General features: G+C 39.3%; 1 protein-coding gene across 1 annotated transcript in view; it reads left to right on the top strand.

The window, feature by feature from the left end:
- THOC2 (THO complex 2) overlaps window positions 1–18,065 on the top strand; it is a 780,683-nt gene that overhangs the window by 378,752 nt on the left and 383,866 nt on the right. The window lies entirely within an intron of this gene.

Below are 18,065 nucleotides of genomic sequence, written 5' to 3'. Positions count from 1 at the left end.
TAGCATTCTCTGAAATGCTCCCTGTTCCATGCGCAGGTCAGCAGAGGCAGGCAGAGCTCGGGAGTCTCAATGCGGGGATGAGACGATGGTGCAAGGAAGAGGGATTCAGTTTTGTTAGGAACTGGGGAACCTTTTGGGGAAGGGGGAGTCTCTTCCGAAGGGATGGGCTCCACCTTAACCAGGGTGGAACCAGACTGCTGGCACTAACCTTTAAAAAGGAGATAGCAGCTTTTAAACTAGAACAAAGGGGAAAGCCGACAGTCGCTCAGCAGCACATGGTTCGGAGAGAGGTATCTTTAAAGGATACTAATGATGCATTAGAATTAGGGCATCCCGACAGTGAGGTTCCAATAATTAGAAAAGTAGTCCAAGTGCCTGTAACAAAAAATCACCTGAGCTAAAAAAATTCTAACTTATCCCTATCAATTAAAAAGCAGAATGAAAATACAAACAAAAAACAAACTTTGAAATGTTTGTATGCTAATGCCAGAAGTCTAAGAAGTAAGATGGGAGAATTAGAATGTAGAGCAGTGAATGATGACATAGACTTAATTGGCATCTCAGAGACATGGTGGAAAGAGGATAACCAATGGGACAGTGCTATACCGGGGTACAAATTATATCGCAATGACAGAGAGGAGCACTCGGGAGGAGGTGTGGCACTTTATGTCCGGGATGGTATAGAGTCCAACAGGATAAACATCCTGCATGAGACTAAATACAAAATTGAATCTTTATGGGTAGAAATCCCTTGTGTGTCGGGGAAAACTATAGTGATAGGGGTATACTACCGTCCACCTGGTCAAGATGGTGAGACGGACAGTGAAATGCTAAGAGAAATTAGGGAAGCTAACCAAATTGGTAGTGCGGTAATAATGGGAGACTTCAATTACCCCAATATTGATTGGGTAAATCTATCATCGGGACACGCTAGAGAGATAATGTTCCTGGATGGAATAAATGATAGCTTTAGGGAGCAATTGGTTCAGAAACCGACGAGAGAGGGAGCAATTTTAGAACTAATTCTCAGTGGAGCACAGGACTTGGTGAGAGAGGTAACGGTGGTGGGGCCGCTTAGCAATAGTGATCATAATATGATCAAATTTGATTTAATGACTGGAAGAGGAACAGGGTGCAAATCCAAGGCTCTTGTGCTAAACTTTCAAAAGGGAAACTTTGATAAAATGAGTAAAATTGTTAGAAAAAAACTGAAAGGAGCAGCTACAAAAGTAAAAACTGTCCAAGAGGTGTGGTCATTGTTAAAAAAAAAATACCATTCTAGAAGCACAGTCCAGATGTATTCCACACATTAAGAAAGGTGGAAAGAAGGCAAAACGATTACCGGCATGGTTAAAAGGGGAGGTGAAAGAAGCTATTTTAGCCAAAAGATCTTCATTCAAAAATTGGAAGAAGGATCCAACAGAAGAAAATAGGATAAAGCATAAACATTGGCAAGTGTGGCAATGATGGTGCCCCTGGTGGCAGGTCCTCAGCGGTGACTTCGGGCTCGGGGCTAATTATCAAGGACTGCTTCCACAAAGTCCTTTATAGCAGATCCCTTCCTGAGGCTTCTCCCGGGAGACAGGAGTAGAGGATAACCATACGGCAAGGAGGCTATGGGTCAGCACCACTTGTAAGGGAAGGCCCTCTTACAACTAGGCCCCTGAGACCAAACTTCCCTCATTCTCCACTAGAGTAAGGGTCACCTCCCTGGCAGCCCTTTAACATAACATATTACATTCAGGCAGAAGCTTCTTATGTATGGAAGTTTATTAATTAAACCAAACTCCACAGAAAGGAAAAACACTCAACATAAACAGTATTACCAGACCTGCATTACCAAGCAGTAACTGGGAGCTTGCGGGTTTGACACCCTTTAAGCCCCGATTCACTAATCCCCAAAACATGAAGCTTCTCACTCTGAGTTTCTAGTATACGTTCCCCTGCACAACATGTGGGCAAAGTAGGTTTTTCCCCCAGTACATTCTACTTCCCCCAAGTATAACATAGTACTGACACCTCCCCCACTGCAGGAACGTCTCCTTAGGCTAGCTGCCAGGTCCTCATTACCTCCTTTCCTCCAGCTGCCTTAATTTAGTAAAACAACTCTTTTCCCTGCCACAAGCTCCCCTGGCTTGTGCAGTCCTAAAACCATTTTATATTCTTCCTTTTTAACTCATACTTCATTCTAAACCCCACAATAAGCATTCCACACATTTACATAAGCCTTCCTACCTCAGCTTCTTCAACGCCACTGGAGCTAATCCCTCTAATTAACCCTCAAGGCACTGCTGAAGATACTTATGCATACCACTTGTTACATAGACATTAAAAGTGAAGGAACCCTGTTAGAGCTGACTTAGCTTTTAGTGGAAAAGGTCTGCCTGGGCACCATCCCCCCAGCCTCAGGCTTTGGATCTTACTTGCCTTCCCTCCAGCTCTCCTCCCTCTTTTCTCTTTGGAGGGCTACTCTCTTTATGTCCCGATAGAGTGCCCCTCCCTAGGAAGAAACCACCCTTGTGTTTCCCTGCCCCCAACCCTTCCTGAGGCTGACTACCAGGGCACCTGGGAAATGTAGTTTCCTTCCTGCAAAGTAAACGTCCCTTTGAGGAAAACACCTCACAGTTTTTCAGCACAGAGACTCCGCTCTGGCTCAACTCATCACACACCCTCCCCCTTAAAAAGTCTCTGTGCGCGATATACAGTGTTTCCCCCTTGAACACAAAAGCCACTCTTGAGAGGAGATTATACTATCCCTTCTTCAAAACCTCTTGAAGTGTTACAGTGCAGAGACTTATCTCTGGTTCAGATTACCACACAAGTTGTTAAATGTAAGACATTGATAAGACAGGCTAAGAGAGAATTTGAAAAGAAGTTGGCTGTAGAGGCAAAAACTCACAGTAAAAACTTTTTAAAATATATCTGAAGCAGAAAGCCTGTGAGGGAGTCAGTTGGACAGTTAGATGATCGAGGGGTTAAAGGGGTACTTAGAGAAGATAAGGCCATCGCGGAAAGATTAAATGATTTCTTTGCTTCGGTGTTTACTGAAGAGGATGTTGGGGAGGTACCCGTAATGGAGAAGGTTTTCATGGGTAATGATTCAGATGGACTGGATCAAATCACGGTGAACCTAGAAGATGTGGTAGGCCTGATTGACAAACTGAAGAGTAGTAAATCACCTGGACCGAATGGTATACACCCCAGAGTTCTGAAGGAACTAAAAAATGAAATTTCAGACCTATTAGTAAAAATTTGTAACTTATCATTAAAATCATCCATTGTACCTGAAGACTGGAGGATAGCAAATGTAACCCCAATATTTAAAAAGGGCTCCAGGGGCGATCCGGGAAACTACAGACCGGTTAGCCTGACTTCAGTGCCAGGAAAAATAGTGGAAAGTGTTCTAAACATCAAAATCACAGAACATATAGAAAGACATGGTTTAATGGAACAAAGTCAGCATGGCTTTACCCAGGGCAAGTCTTGCCTCACAAATCTGCTTCACTTTTTTGAAGGAGTTAATAAACATGTGGATAAAGGTGAACCGGTAGATATAGTATACTTGGATTTTCTGAAGGCGTTTGACAAAAAAGTTCTTCATGAGAGGCTTCTAGGAAAAGTAAAAAGTCATGGGATAGGTGGCGATGTCCTTTCGTGGATTGCAAACTGGCTAAAAGACAGGAAACAGAGTAGGATTAAATGGACAATTTTCTCAGTGGAAGGGAGTGGACAGTGGAGTGCCTCAGGGATCTGTATTGGGACCCTTACTTTTCAGTATATTTATAGTGAGATAATCAAATTTGCAGATGACACAAAATTGTTCAGAGTAGTTAAATCACAAGCAGATTGTGATAAATTGCAGGAAGACCTTGTGAGACTGGAAAATTGGGCATCCAAATGGCAGATGAAATTTAATGTGGATAAGTGCAAGGTGATGCATATAGGGAAAAATAACCCATGCTATAATTACACAATGTTGGGTTCCATATTAGGTGCTACAACCCAAGAAAGAGATCTAGGTGTCATAGTGGATAACACATTGAAATCGTCGGTTCAGTGTGCTGCGGCAGTCAAAAAAGCAAACAGAATGTTGGGAATTATTAGAAAGGGAATGGTGAATAAAACGGAAAATGTCATAATGCCTCTGTATCGCTCCATGGTGAGACAGCACCTTGAATACTGTGTACAATTCTGGTCGCCACATCTCAAAAAAGATATAATTGCGATGGAGAAGGTACAGAGAAGGGCTACCAAAATAAGGGGAATGGAACAACTCCCCTATGAGGAAAGACTAAAGAGGATAGGACTTTTCAGCTTGGAGAAGAGACGACTGAGGGGGGATACGATAGAGGTGTTTAAAATCATGAGAGGTCTAGAACAGGTAGATGTGAATCGGTTATTTACTCTTTCGGATAGTAGAAAGACTAGGGGGCACTCCATGGAGTTAGCATGGGGCACATTTAAAACTAATCAGAGAAAGTTCTTTTTTACGCAACGCACAATTAAACTTTGGAATTTGTTGCCAGAGGATGTGGTTAGTGCAGTTAGTATAGCTGTGTTTAAAAAAGGATTGGATAAGTTCTTGGAGGAGAAGTCCATTACCTGCTATTAAGTTCACTTAGAGAATAGCCACTGCCATTAGCAATGGTAACATGGAATAGACTTAGTTTTTGGGTACTTGCCAGGTTCTTTTGGCCTGGATTGGTCACTGTTGGAAACAGGATGCTGTGCTTGATGGACCCTTGGTCTGACCCAGTATGGCATTTTCTTATGTTCTTATGTCTAAATCCAGACCTGGGGTTCTCCCCTTGCTTTCCAATTACATTTCAGCAATTTGACCTAAGGTTGTATTTATGCTGTTGGCATTTTCTATTCTGGATTTCATTCACTGGGAAAGCCTGACCTAGTCTTTCAGATTTAGATTGTTTGTTGTTTTTTAATGTGGTAAGTGTGTACTTGCTGACATGTTTTCCTGCAATAGTAAATGTAAGCTGTCACAGTATAATAATTCTTAAATTGGTTGAGGGTTGTATTGTAATGAAAAGGTGCCAATTAAATACAGCAGCCCATGTGTATTGGACAAAAGTTTTGCTTGCATTCCTGATCAGTGTCTTGACAGCGCTGTGCAGGATGCAGTTTTCTAGAGTAGGACTGGCAAGTTGTTTGCGTTGTGACTTTTAGCCAATGGAAATATAACGGTTCCCATGGCAACCCTGCCCTGTCCCGCCCTACTCCATCCACATGTAAATTTCATTATTAAACAGCTGACAGACATGAGAGAGAGTGGTTGGTAGCAAAGGGGCAACCAAGTCCATGATAGTTCAAGCATACCACTTGCAGTTTGCAAGCTTACAATTAGGTAAATAAGAACGTAAGAATTGCCATACTGGTAAGACTTGAGGGTCCATGAAGCCCAGTATCCTATTTCCAGCAGTGTCCAATCCAGGTCACAAGTACCTGGCAAGTTCCCAAATAGTAAATAGATTCCATGCTGCTATCATGCAATGGTAAAGAGTAGTTATTCCCTGAGTCTACTTGTTTAATAACAGTTTGTGGACTTCTCCTCTAGGAGCTTGTCCAAACCTTTTTTAAACCCAGCTATGCTAATTGCCTTAACCTCATCCTCTAGCAATGAATTCCAGATCTTAATTTTGCATTGAGTAAAAAAAAATGTTCTCCGATTTGTTTTGAATGTACTACTTAATACTATGGAGTGTCCCCTTGTCTTTGTATTTTTTTTTTAAAGCATAAATAACTAATTTATGTTTAGCTGTTCTATTCCATTCATGATTTAATAGACTTCTATCATATCCTACCTCAGCTGTCTCTTCTCAAAGCTGAACAGCCCTTACCTCTTTAGCAGTTCCTCATAGGGGAGCCGTTCCATCCCGTTTATTATTATTGGCACCCTTCTTTGAATCTTTTCCAATGCAACTATATCTTTTTCCAACTGCAGCGCCCAGAACTGGACACCATACTGCAGATTTATTTATTTATTTGTTTCGTTTTATATACCGTCATTCGGTGTAGCCATCATAACGGTTTATAAGATTCAAACAGAATACCGATAATTAAACATAGTCGATCATTGCAAAAATAGTGGGAGGGATGGAGGGGAGGGGGCGAGGTCAGGGGGGAAAAGGAAGAGATGGAAAGAAAGGGAAAGGAGGATGGTAACAGTATTGGGATTTATTCATCTTAGAGGTAAACTCTTAGTGTTGTTTCTTATAAGTTCATATTGGTATGACTATGGTTGATGCCGGTTGTTGTTTCTGTTCCTTTCTTGCGTGGGTTTGGTTGGTGGTATTGATTGTAGTTAGATTGTTTATTTAACTGATCGTTAATGTAGACTTTGTGGAAAAGCAAAGTTTTTAGATCTTTCTTGAATGTTTTGATGTTAGTTTGTGTTCTCAAATCAGGTGGTAGGGAGTTCCATCTTTTTGGGCAGGCAATGGAGAATGCTTTATTTCTTGTGGTTGATAGATGAGCATCTCTGATGGGAGGAATTGTTAGACGAAATGTGTTATTTGATCGATGGTTCCTGTGGGTATTTTGTGGAGGGATTTTTAAACCTGTTTGTTTTTGATGATCGGAGTGTACTAATTTGTGTATGATGGTCAAGATCTTATATTCAATTCGGGATTTAATAGGAAGCCAGTGTAGTGAAGTTAATATGGGGGTGATGTGATCATTCTTTTTTTTTTTTCCAGTTAGAGTTCTAGCTGCTGAGTTCTGTAGAATCTGCAGAGGTTTGAATTTGTTGTACGGAAGGCCAATCAGTAGGGAATTGCAGTAGTCTGTTTGAGAAAATTATTAGTTGAAGAACAGTTCTGAAGTCTAACGAGTTTAGGAAAGGTTTTATATGTTTTATGATTAAGAGTTTGTGATATCCTTCTTTGATTTTGGTTGTTATGTGGTTATTGTAGGATAGGATTTTGTCAATGATTACTCCAAGGTTTCTGGCGTGAGTGACAGGGGATATTGGGTTAATTTGATTGTTAGGTGTGAGTTGAGGTGGTGGTGTTAGATTGGGTTTTTTGTCCATGATGATTATTTCGGTTTTGTCAATGTTGATTGAGTTTTAATTTTGTAAGGAGTTGTCTGAGTCAAGTAGAATAGATGTTTCTTTATATGTTTCTTTATATCAAAAATTCGTTATATCGAAAAATCATTATATCAAATTATATTGAAAAATCATTATATCAAATTATATCGAAAAAACATAAAAAAATATTGATGTTTCTTTATATCGAAAAATTGTTGCAATGAATTAGCACACTTTTTTCAAAACAAAGTCTCCTCACTCTCTGCACAATTCTCACTTAATGCTAACAATGTGACACTTCCCACCCTCAACCTCTCAGCTACACTCTCATCTTTTGACCCATCCTCCTCCCTGGAGATTGAAAACATCCTAAAAAAGATGAGACCCTCCTCCCACCCCTCTGAAACTATCCCCCCCAAACTATTACTGTCTATTCCTAAAACTATTGCTAAACCTCTTTCTAATATCCTCAACCGATCCCTGGAACAAGGCACTGTCCCCAACACACTAAAACAAGCTGTGGTTAAACCCATCCTTAAAAAACCCAATCTTGATCCCTCCACCTTATCTAATTTCAGACCCATCTCTAATCTTCCTTTCCTATCTAAAATCCTAGAAAAACTAGTCAATTCTCGCCTATCTGACTATCTCGAACAATATAATATCCTTCCTTCCACCCAATATGGTTTCTGGAAACACCTAAGTACTGAAACCTTATTTCTATCCCTAACAGACACCATACTCAAAGGAATGGACACTGGTAACTCCTATCTTCTTGCCATGTTGGACATTTCTGCTGCTTTCGATACTGTTAATCACAACATACTTATCAACATTCTCATCAGTATCGGAATTTCTGGAACTGCTCTCTCCTGGATAAAATCCTGCCTTCAAAACCATCACTACACAGTCATTACTGATAACGAATCTGACCCTATAAGCCTTGACCGAGGTGTCCCCCAAGGTTCCTCTCTCTCCTCCACGCTATTTAACATTTACATGCTTCCACTCATCAATCTCCTATCCAACCTTGGTATCAAACACTTCATCTATGCAGACGACGTTCAAATTCTTTTCCCCTTTACAGACTCCCTTCAAACTGCCCTCCAAAACTGGGAATCATGCCTCACTTCTATCAACCAACTTCTTACTGACATGCATCTTGCTCTCAACCCTCAAAAAACTGAACTCATTATCTCCAACAAACATCCATCACCCCCTATCCCCCTTTCCTACTCAACAACTACCTTCCATTCCCACACCCGTAACTTGGGTGTTCAGATTGACAACCAACTCTCCTTTAAACCCTTCATCAAATCTATCCTAAGTGACAGCTATTTCAAGTTACAAACAATCAAAAAACTTCGACCTCTGCTATATTTTTCCGACTTCCGCACAGTATTACAGTCTATTATTTTTTCCAAATTAGATTACTGTAATGCCCTCCTTCTTGGCCTCCCTGCTACCTATACCAAACCTTTACAACTCCTGCAGAATGCCTCAGCATGCATCTTTACAAACTCCAAAACAAGAGACCACATTACCCCAACGCTTATGGAGCTACATTGGCTACCGATACAATCGCGTATCCTATACAAAACCTTATCCCTCATTCATAAAAGTATCATAAATGATTCCTCCCACTGATCAGCCCTCCACTCCTTCCACGCACCTCCACAAGACCTACTCGTCCCGCCCTTCAAGGAACATTCCGCACTCCCTCGATCAAATCCACCAAGCTCATCTCCACAATGAACCGAGCTTTCTCTTTGGCTGGGCCCCTCCCTTTGGAACTCCATGCCCCCAGACTTATGCACTGAAACATCTACACCTAAATCCAAAAAAAAATTGAAAACCTGGCTCTTCCTAAAAGCCTATCCGTCAGACTCTAATCCGCCTTTTCGTGATTAATTTCTTATAATTGTGTAGCATAATCACCGAATAACTGTAAACAATATATTGTTTTTCTCTTACACTGTTTTACTCTCCTTAAGTTGTGCATAATTGTGAATAATATGCGGAAACCTTCTCATTTGATCTGACACTCCTTAATCTTGTGTATTTCTCCATGCCTCCGATCTCGTCTGTAAATATCTCCCCTATTGCTCAGTATTTAATCAGTGTATTAACTCGTACGCTTTAAACTTTTGTGTAATTTTCTCCTGTATTATTCAACCCCCTTATCTCTACCCCCTACCTCTCCTTTCCCTACAACCAAGCCCCTTCCTCAACCTTTTTTTTATACCAATGCCTCCTCCCTTTTCCCTCTTTATCCTCCTTCCCTTAAACTCTAATTTTTTACCTATTGTACTGTTCATACAATGTTAAAACCTTGTACCTAGTTAATCTGTGCCTAATTAATTATTTGCTCTTTTACACTACTCAACTAGTTTCTCTTCCTATTTATCATATAGTTTTTGTTCTATGTAAAGGCTCATGCCTAAATAGTTCCAAGTTACTTGTAAACAGATACGATGTGCAAACGGATGTCGGCATATAAAAAAAAATTCCAAATAAATAAATAAATGTTTTGTCAGTGGAGTTTTTGATGGGAATTAGAAGTTGTATGTCATCTGTGTAGAGGAAGTGGGTGATTTTGAAGATCATTTAGTAGTTGGCAAATGGGTGAAAGGTATATGTTGAACAGAGTGGCAGATAATGCTGAGCCTTGTGGAACTCCAGTATTGAGGTTAATTTTCTTAGAGATGTTATTGTTGAAAGACACTTGGTAGCTTCTGTTGGAAAGATAGGATGTGAACCATTGTAGAGTAGTGTCAGCTAAACCAATTTCTGTCAAACGTTCTAGGAGTATTTGATGGTTTACTGTATCAAATGCTGCGGAGAGGTCGAGGAGTATGAGTAGGTATTGTTTTCCATTGTTGAATCCTCTAAGTATAGTGTCGTTTAATGAAAGAAGGAGAGTCTCAGTGTTGAGGTTCTTTCTGAATCCATATTGGGTTGGGGATAGGATATAGTTTGTTTCAAGGTATTCGTCAAGTTGGGAGTGAATTACTTTTTCGATTATCTTGGCTATGAAGGGTAGGTTAGAAATTGGGCAGTAGTTTGTTAGGTTTTTTGGGTCGAGGTTATTCTTTTTTAGTATAGGTTTGATTATTGCTGATTTGAGGCAATTGGGTTAACTTCCTTCAGTAAGAGATAGATTGACGATCTTGGTGATTGTTTTTGTTATAGTAGGTTCAATTGCCTTGAGGCTTGTTACGTGGATGCTGTCCAGAGGGTGGTTGGCAGGATTCATTTTCTTGATGATTGATTGGATCTGGATGGTGGAGATGGTGTCAAAGTTTGTCCATTTTGACTTTACGTTTGTGCTGAAACATATGGGTTGAGTGTTGTCGACGAAGTTGGACTGTATTAAGTTTAATATTTTATTGTTAAAGAATTCAGCAAAATCATCGCTTTTGTGTGAGGTGCAAGTAGTTTTCTGGGTTGTCTTTGTGAGGTATTGTACTATTGAGAAGAGCATTCTTGGGTTGTGATGAAATTTGTTGTTTTTTTTATATTGTGCTTGGTGTGAATTTATATTGTGCTAGGTGGATTCGAATTTGTTTAGTGTGACTTTACATGCGGCTTCACCATAGAGCGAGAGCGATATGACATTTTACATTTTATCTTCCATTCCTTTTCTAATAATTCCTAACCTTTCTATTTGCTTTTTTGAGTGCCTCTGTACACTGAGCAAGTATTGTCCACTCTGATGCCCATATCCTTTTCCTGGGTGGTAACTTCTAATATGGAGCTAACGTCATGTAACTACAGTGTGGGTTTCTTTTCCCCATGTGCATTACTTTGCTCTTGTCTACAGTAAACTTCATTTGCCATTTGAATGCCCAGTCTTCCAGTCTTGCAAAGTCCTCCTGCAATTTTTTACAACCCACTTGTGATTTAACAAATTAGAATAATTTTCTGCCATCTGCAAATTTGATCACCTCACTCATTGTTCCCCTTTTCAAATTGATTATAAATATATTAAAAAACACCAGTCCTAGTACTATTTATCCTTCTCCACTGAGAAAACTGACCATTTAGTCCTACTGTATGTTTTCTATCTTTCAATCAGTTTGCAGTCCACAATAGGACATTGCCTTCTATTCAGTGACTTTTTAATTTTCTCAAGGATCTCTCATGGAACATTTTGTCAAAGGCCTTGTAAAATCCAAATATGCTACATCAACCAGCTCACCATCCACATGTGTATTAATCCCTTCAAAAAATGTACCAGTTTTGTGAAGCAAGATTTCACTTGTGTAAATCTATGCTGGCAATGTCCCATTAAAACATGTTTTTCTATATGTTCTGTGATTTTGTACTTTAGAATAGTTTCCATGATTTTTCCCAGCACTGAAGTCAGGTTCACTAGTCTGTAGTTTCCCGATCACCCTCTGAGCCATTTTTAAAGATCGGGATTACATTGGCCACCCTCCAGTTTTGAGGTACAATGGATGATTTTAATGACAATTTCATTTATTAGTTCTTTCAGAACTCTCTGGAGTGTATACCATCTGGTCTTTAGTTTGTCAATCTACCTTCAGATGGATCCTTTTTCCAAACCTTGTAAGGAGTTCTTTTGACTAAAATAGCCTCTCTTACTTCCCTTTTTAACCATGCTGGCTCCTTGGGCAAGTCACTTTACCTTCCATTACCTTAGATACAGACTTAGATTGTAAATTCTCTGGGAATAGGGAAATTGCTGTACCTGAATGTAATCCAACTCTGAAATGGCAGAAAGCAGAATATAAATCAAATAAATAAATGTCCTGAGGTTATACCCAGTAAAAAACTGGGGTAATGGAAATCTCCCATTATTACTGTGCTACCAAATTTATTAACTTCCCTAGTCTCTGTTAGCATTTCATCATCTATATGTTGATTTTGGCCAGGTGGATTGTAATATACCCCCATCACACATGGAATTTCCACCTGTAAAGATTCTACTGTGCATTTTATCTCCTGCAGAATCTTTATTCTGTTGTATTCTATGCCATCTCTAACATAAAGCGCTGCTGCATTCCCTCTCTCCACCAAGTTGATCCATCCTATCATTGTGTCCCATTGGTTATTCTCCTTCTACCAGGTCTCTGAGATATCAGTTATGCCTCTCTCTTCATTCAGTGCTATACATTCTAATACTCCCATCTTTTTAGACTTTTGGCATTATCATATAGACATTTTAAAGTGTTTTTGTTTGTATTAACAATCTCACTTATCAGATGACAGAGTAATTTGGAATCTTTAAACTCAAGTGGTTCTTTACTTATAGGTCAACTATTTTACAACTAGAGAATGCCAACAAACTTTAAAATGGACAGGTGGACTATTCAATATCTTTCATTTGTTCCAACACTTATCCAAAATTCCAAAACTTCTCTGATGCTGATTATACAACAGTATCATATTTCCTAATGAGTGACCATCATACTAGGCTTCATCGATGTAGCATTACGCTTTGGACTCTGCCTTATATATAATCATCAGTCACTGGTAACAAATGGTTATATACCAAAACCAATTTTTTAGCTCTTTTTGTATGCAATATTTTAAAAGCCCATATATGGATTACTTAACTTAATAAATCAGTGGTTCCCATGCAACTATTATCATTCTGGATGGTCAGTCATCTCTGCACCTTTCTGTGAGACCATTCTCTGAAAATCTTTTAAATACCGGCTATTCACCCATCTGTACTCCCATATTTCACTCCAGTCTTCCGACACGGAGCAGTGTTTCGGACTGCTAGTTCTTTATCAAGGGAACATTCTGCGTCAAGAACATCATATGAATTAGCACAGATTTTCCAAAAAAAAAGATTTTTTAATCATTCTCAAATATGTTACCGAACCTCTTCCTCTCTAACAGCATTGCATCGTAAATTACCTTAGTCATTTACTCACAATATGGCGGATTGGCGTTTTTCCTCTTTACTAATCATAACATCTTTGCCGGAACTGGATTTAAATTGCGCACCTGACGGTTCTGCTTTCTATACGTCACTCGGTACCTCCCCATTATGTGGCGTATTGCTGTTAGTCATCCAACCCAAATCCATCTGTTTAAATTACTCCACTCAACACAGCGAATACCATTCATTGTTGACATTTAAGCCAAAAGGTGCCACCGTATTTAATCTAAAAATCCATTGTTGCTCTTTGTTTAAAATTTTATTCGGGTCACCTCCACGCGAATTCAGCTGAATTTGTTCTAATACTCACCATCGTAAATCGTCAAAAGTGTGATGCAAATCTTTACAGTGAGCTACCATCGGAGCTGAAATTTTATCGGTAGTGATGCAGCTACGGTGTTCCTCTAATCTAGTTCGAATCATCTGTTTGGTGCAGCCAATATAATAGAGATTACATGGGCATTCAATCAGGTAAATGACGTTAGTAGATGAACAATCAGTATGACAATACAGTGAATGCATATGCCCTTGAACATCTATCCAATCTTTCCCAGTGATTGCTCGCATGCATACAGAGCAGTGTTGACATGCCCAATGTCCATGAGAACCTCCACAATCAATGCCCCTTAATGGTCTCAAAAAGGAGTGTATTAAAACATCACCTAAATGTTTTCCTCTACTGTAAGATATCAACGGAGGAACTGAAAACATATCTTTGTGTGGCTTTAATACATTCCAATGTTGTCTGATTAGGGCAGCAATCTTTGTAGCTTTATCGGAAAAAGGTATTGTACATACTAATGATACAGAATTACTGTTGGAATCCGTATCAAGCAGCAACCAATCACGTGCTGCATTAAAAGCCCGTTTCATTGCATGCTTAACATATTTCACTGGATGTCCTCTGATGAAGAATTTTTTCGCTAAACCTTCTGCCTGGATGCTAAATTCTTTTCTCGTGCTACATAACCGTCTTAAACGTAAAAATTTTCCAATGGGCAAATTCTTTCGTAGATGGTAAGGATGAAAGCTTGTATAATGTAGAAGTGTGTTCTTTTCACACGGCTTACTGTAAAGGCTCGTAACTATTTGGTCATCAACCTTTGTAATGTGAATATCTAAAAAATTCATTTGCGTGGAATGAAATGATATGGTGAATTTTAAATGTGTATCTAATGAATGTATCCATCTATAAAACTGTTGTAGTGAAACTTCATCCCCATGCCACAGAAAGAACACGTCATCAATATAACGTATGCTTGGTATCCTTGCAGTATGAACGAGCTAATGGCACAAAAGGCTGCAAAAACAAATCCACAAATGTGGATGATGATTATATTGGGAAAGCTTTGGCACATATTCAAGATTCGAAAAGTTATGAAGTCTTACAGACTAATCCTACAGAGGAGTTGTGCCATTAGCCCGTTCATACTGCAAGGATACCAAGCATATGTTAACCAAACTCAATCGGGCCGATACAGTACAGTGCGCTCCGACGGAGCGCACTGTTAAACCTCCATTGGACGCACATTTTCAATGTGCTAGCGTTACCCCTTATTCAGAAAGGGGCCGAAAACGCGTGTCCAACCGCCCCGAACCTACTAGCGGCCGCAACATGGAAATGCATGTTGATGGCCCTATTAGGTATTCCCACGCGATTCAGAAAGGAAAATGTGCAGCCAAGCCGCACATTTTACTTTCAGAAATTAGCGCCTACCCAACGGTAGGCGCTAATTTCTTCGGGCACCGGGAAAGTGCTCAGCAAAGCAGTAAAAACTGCTCTTCTGTGCACCCTCCGACTTAATTTCATGGCGATATTAAGTCGGAGGGTGCACTCAACCCATATGTTTCAGCACAAACGTAAAGTCAAAATGGACAAACTTTGACACCATCTCCACCATCCAGATCCAATCAATCATCAAGAAAATGAATCCCGCCAACCACCCTCTGGACAGCATCCACGTAACAAGCCTCAAGGCAATTGAACCTACCATAACAAAAACAATCACCAATCTATCTCTTACTGAAGGAAGTTAACCCACTTGCCTCAAATCAGCAATAATCAAACCTATACTAAAAAAGAATAACCTTGACCCAAAAAACCTAACAAACTACTGCCCAATTTCTAACCTACCCTTCCCTCCCTTGGGTTTTTGCAGAGTAATGCAAAAACCCAAGGGAGAGATACAGTATTGGAGGCAAAATTCTTCTAAGGACAAAAGAGGAGTGGGATCTGGGGGTGATTGTAGCCAAACAGGTGGATAAAGTGATGTTAAAAGTCAGAAAGATGCTTGGCTGCATAGGGAGAGGAATGGTTAGCAGAAAAAGGGAGGTAATATTGCCCTTGTATAGGTCCCTGGTGAGATCTTGCTTGGAATACTGTGTACAGTTCTGGAGACAGCACCTTCAAAAGGATATAAACAGGATGGAATCAGTCCAGAGGGTGGCTACTAAAATGGTCAGTGGTCTTTGTACTAAAGCATATGGGAATATACTTAAAGATCTAAACGTATACCCTATAGGAAAGGCAAAATAGGGAAGATATGATAGAGATATTTAAAATCTCAAAAGTTTAAATGCATTAGAGGCTATTCTGTTTCAGTGGGCTCTTGAGCAAGAAGTAATGGGATGAAGCTGAAAAGGGGTAGACTAAGGAGTAATCTTAGGAAATATTTCTTTACAAAGTGGATCATGGAGGTGGTAGAGGCAAAGTGGTATCTAAATTCAAGAAAGCTTGGGAAAAATGCAGGGGATCTCGGAGGGAGTGATGGGAATTACAAGGGATAGATAAAGTAGACAGATGGACAAACTAGATGGACCATATGGTCTTTCTGCCGTCTTTCTATAAAGCATGCGCTGCTGAGTGACTGTCCTCTTTCTCCAATATACTTTTTATTTCAAGATAAAATATAAAGATAAAATTTTATTTCACCTGCTTTCACCCAAATTACCATGTTTTCTATTCACCCGAGTTTTGTTATCCAGGTTCTTTTCTACCTTGTTAAATGTAAGACAAGACTTTGTCATTGTTGTTTTGCAAGTTATAATGTAAACCGAAGTGATAATTAATCCTGTTAATTGAACTTCGGTATATAAAAAGTTATAAATAAATTATAAATAAATAAGATGGTCTTGATTTAGACATCAAAACCTGACAAAGAGAGGGAAAAGGATCAAAAGTCCAATCCACAAAACTCAAACTAATTAATGGCAAATGACAATATCATAAAAATCTTTGCTTTGGAATTTCAATCTGCAGCCTCTCGCCTCGCAATGGGCCGCAAGCTTCAATCAGCTTACAAAGCAGAATGTAATGTTTAATCATTTATTGTCATTATGCTCATACCAGTATTAAACTTTATTCTAACGTTTTTAATTTTTTACCACCAATTTTATTTCCAAACACCCCTAAAAAAGGTATATAAATATGAAAAAAGTCTATACTTCTCACCAAAATTAAAAAAAATTTTTAACCACAAATTTTGGAGAGAGGAATACTTAGCCAATCCGTTATGATATCAATTGAATCATTCCCGACATGAATCATGTTTCGATTGTAGAACACAATCTTCTTCAGGGGATGTATCTCAACATTTTTTGCATAAGACGGCCAATATTCTTCAATATCTTTTAAAAACAAACACAACATATTAAAAAGTGCACATATCCTAAGTTAAACAAACCCCACAATCGTCTAACTTATAATCCAACCAAAAAGTGATTAACACTGACTTATATCGCAAAGAAAGCTTACCCGGACAAACACTGTCTCAACCGATAATTTCAAGCATGGCGCCAAGGCGTCTCTGAAAAACTTGAGTATCACAACCCTTTAAATCTTACTTCCGTTGTCCGCGTCACCGGAAATCCTGTCAACGGGACACTAAAAAACTACAAATCCCATATTGCAATGATCAAAACAAATCATTTCTTCCTAGGGACCTATCTTCCATTGTTTTAACAGCTAAACAGATCACGCTCACACAAAAGTTTGTATTAAATTCATTCTAATCAAAACACAAACCAATCAATTTCTCTATTCAAGCCTTTAGGAACAACGGTATCGAAATAGTATATCCATTTCTGTTCCCTACGTAAAAGGTAATTATCGAAATCACCCCCTCTATTGCTAGGTGCCAGCTGTTCAATCACTGCAAATCGTAATGTATCAAAAGAATGACAATACTGCAAACAATGTGTACCACAGGCGCTTCTAAACGTTGTCGCACAATGGCACTCCTATGTTCCATCATACGGGTTTTTAAATTACGTTTAGTTTTTCCAATGTACAATAAAGGACACGGGCACCACAACCCGTAAAATACCCCCTTAGACTGACAATCTGTGTGCGATTTGAATCTAAATTTTCCTTTAGCAAAAAACGGAAGAAACTCTCCTGAAAACGATTGATTGCACTTATTGCAAGGAAAATGACCCTTAGGCTCTTTATTGTCAACCACAACCTTTAAAAATTCATCAGAGAGATCAGAACAGACCTTGATTTAGACATGCCATACTGGGGCAGACTAAAGGTTCATCATGCCCAGTATCCTGTTTCCAACAGTGGTCAATCCAGGTCACAAGTACCTGGCCAGGATCCCAAGGTTAGGAAGTGGATTTCTGCAACTCCACCTTAATAGTTTATGGACTTTTTCTCCAGGAACTTGACAACTTTTTAAAATGTACCTACAATAATAGCTTTCACCACATCCTCTGGCAACAAATTCCAGATCTTAATTATGCATTGAGTAAAAAAAAAAAGTCTTGTTTGATTTAAGTATATGACCTAGTAACTTCATTTTGTGTCCCCTGGTCTTTGTAGTTTTTGAAAGAGTAAACCACTGATTGTTTACTCTTTCCACTCCGCTCATTATTTTATAGACTGTATATACCTTCAGCTGTCTCTTCTACAAGTTGAAGAGTCCTAACCTTTTTAGTCTTTCCTCATAGGGGCCTCATTTCATCTTCTTTATGAATTTTGGTCACCCTTCTCTGTACCTTTTCTATTTCTGCTATATCTTTCTTGGGATGTGGTGGCCAGAATTGCACACAGTACTCAAGATGAGGTCTCACCATGGAGCGTTACAGAGGCATTATGATATT

This window comes from Rhinatrema bivittatum, chromosome 6, assembly GCF_901001135.1.
Source record: "Rhinatrema bivittatum chromosome 6, aRhiBiv1.1, whole genome shotgun sequence".
Taxonomy (NCBI): Eukaryota; Metazoa; Chordata; class Amphibia; order Gymnophiona; family Rhinatrematidae; genus Rhinatrema; species Rhinatrema bivittatum.
This window is presented reverse-complemented; position numbering and strand designations above follow the sequence as displayed.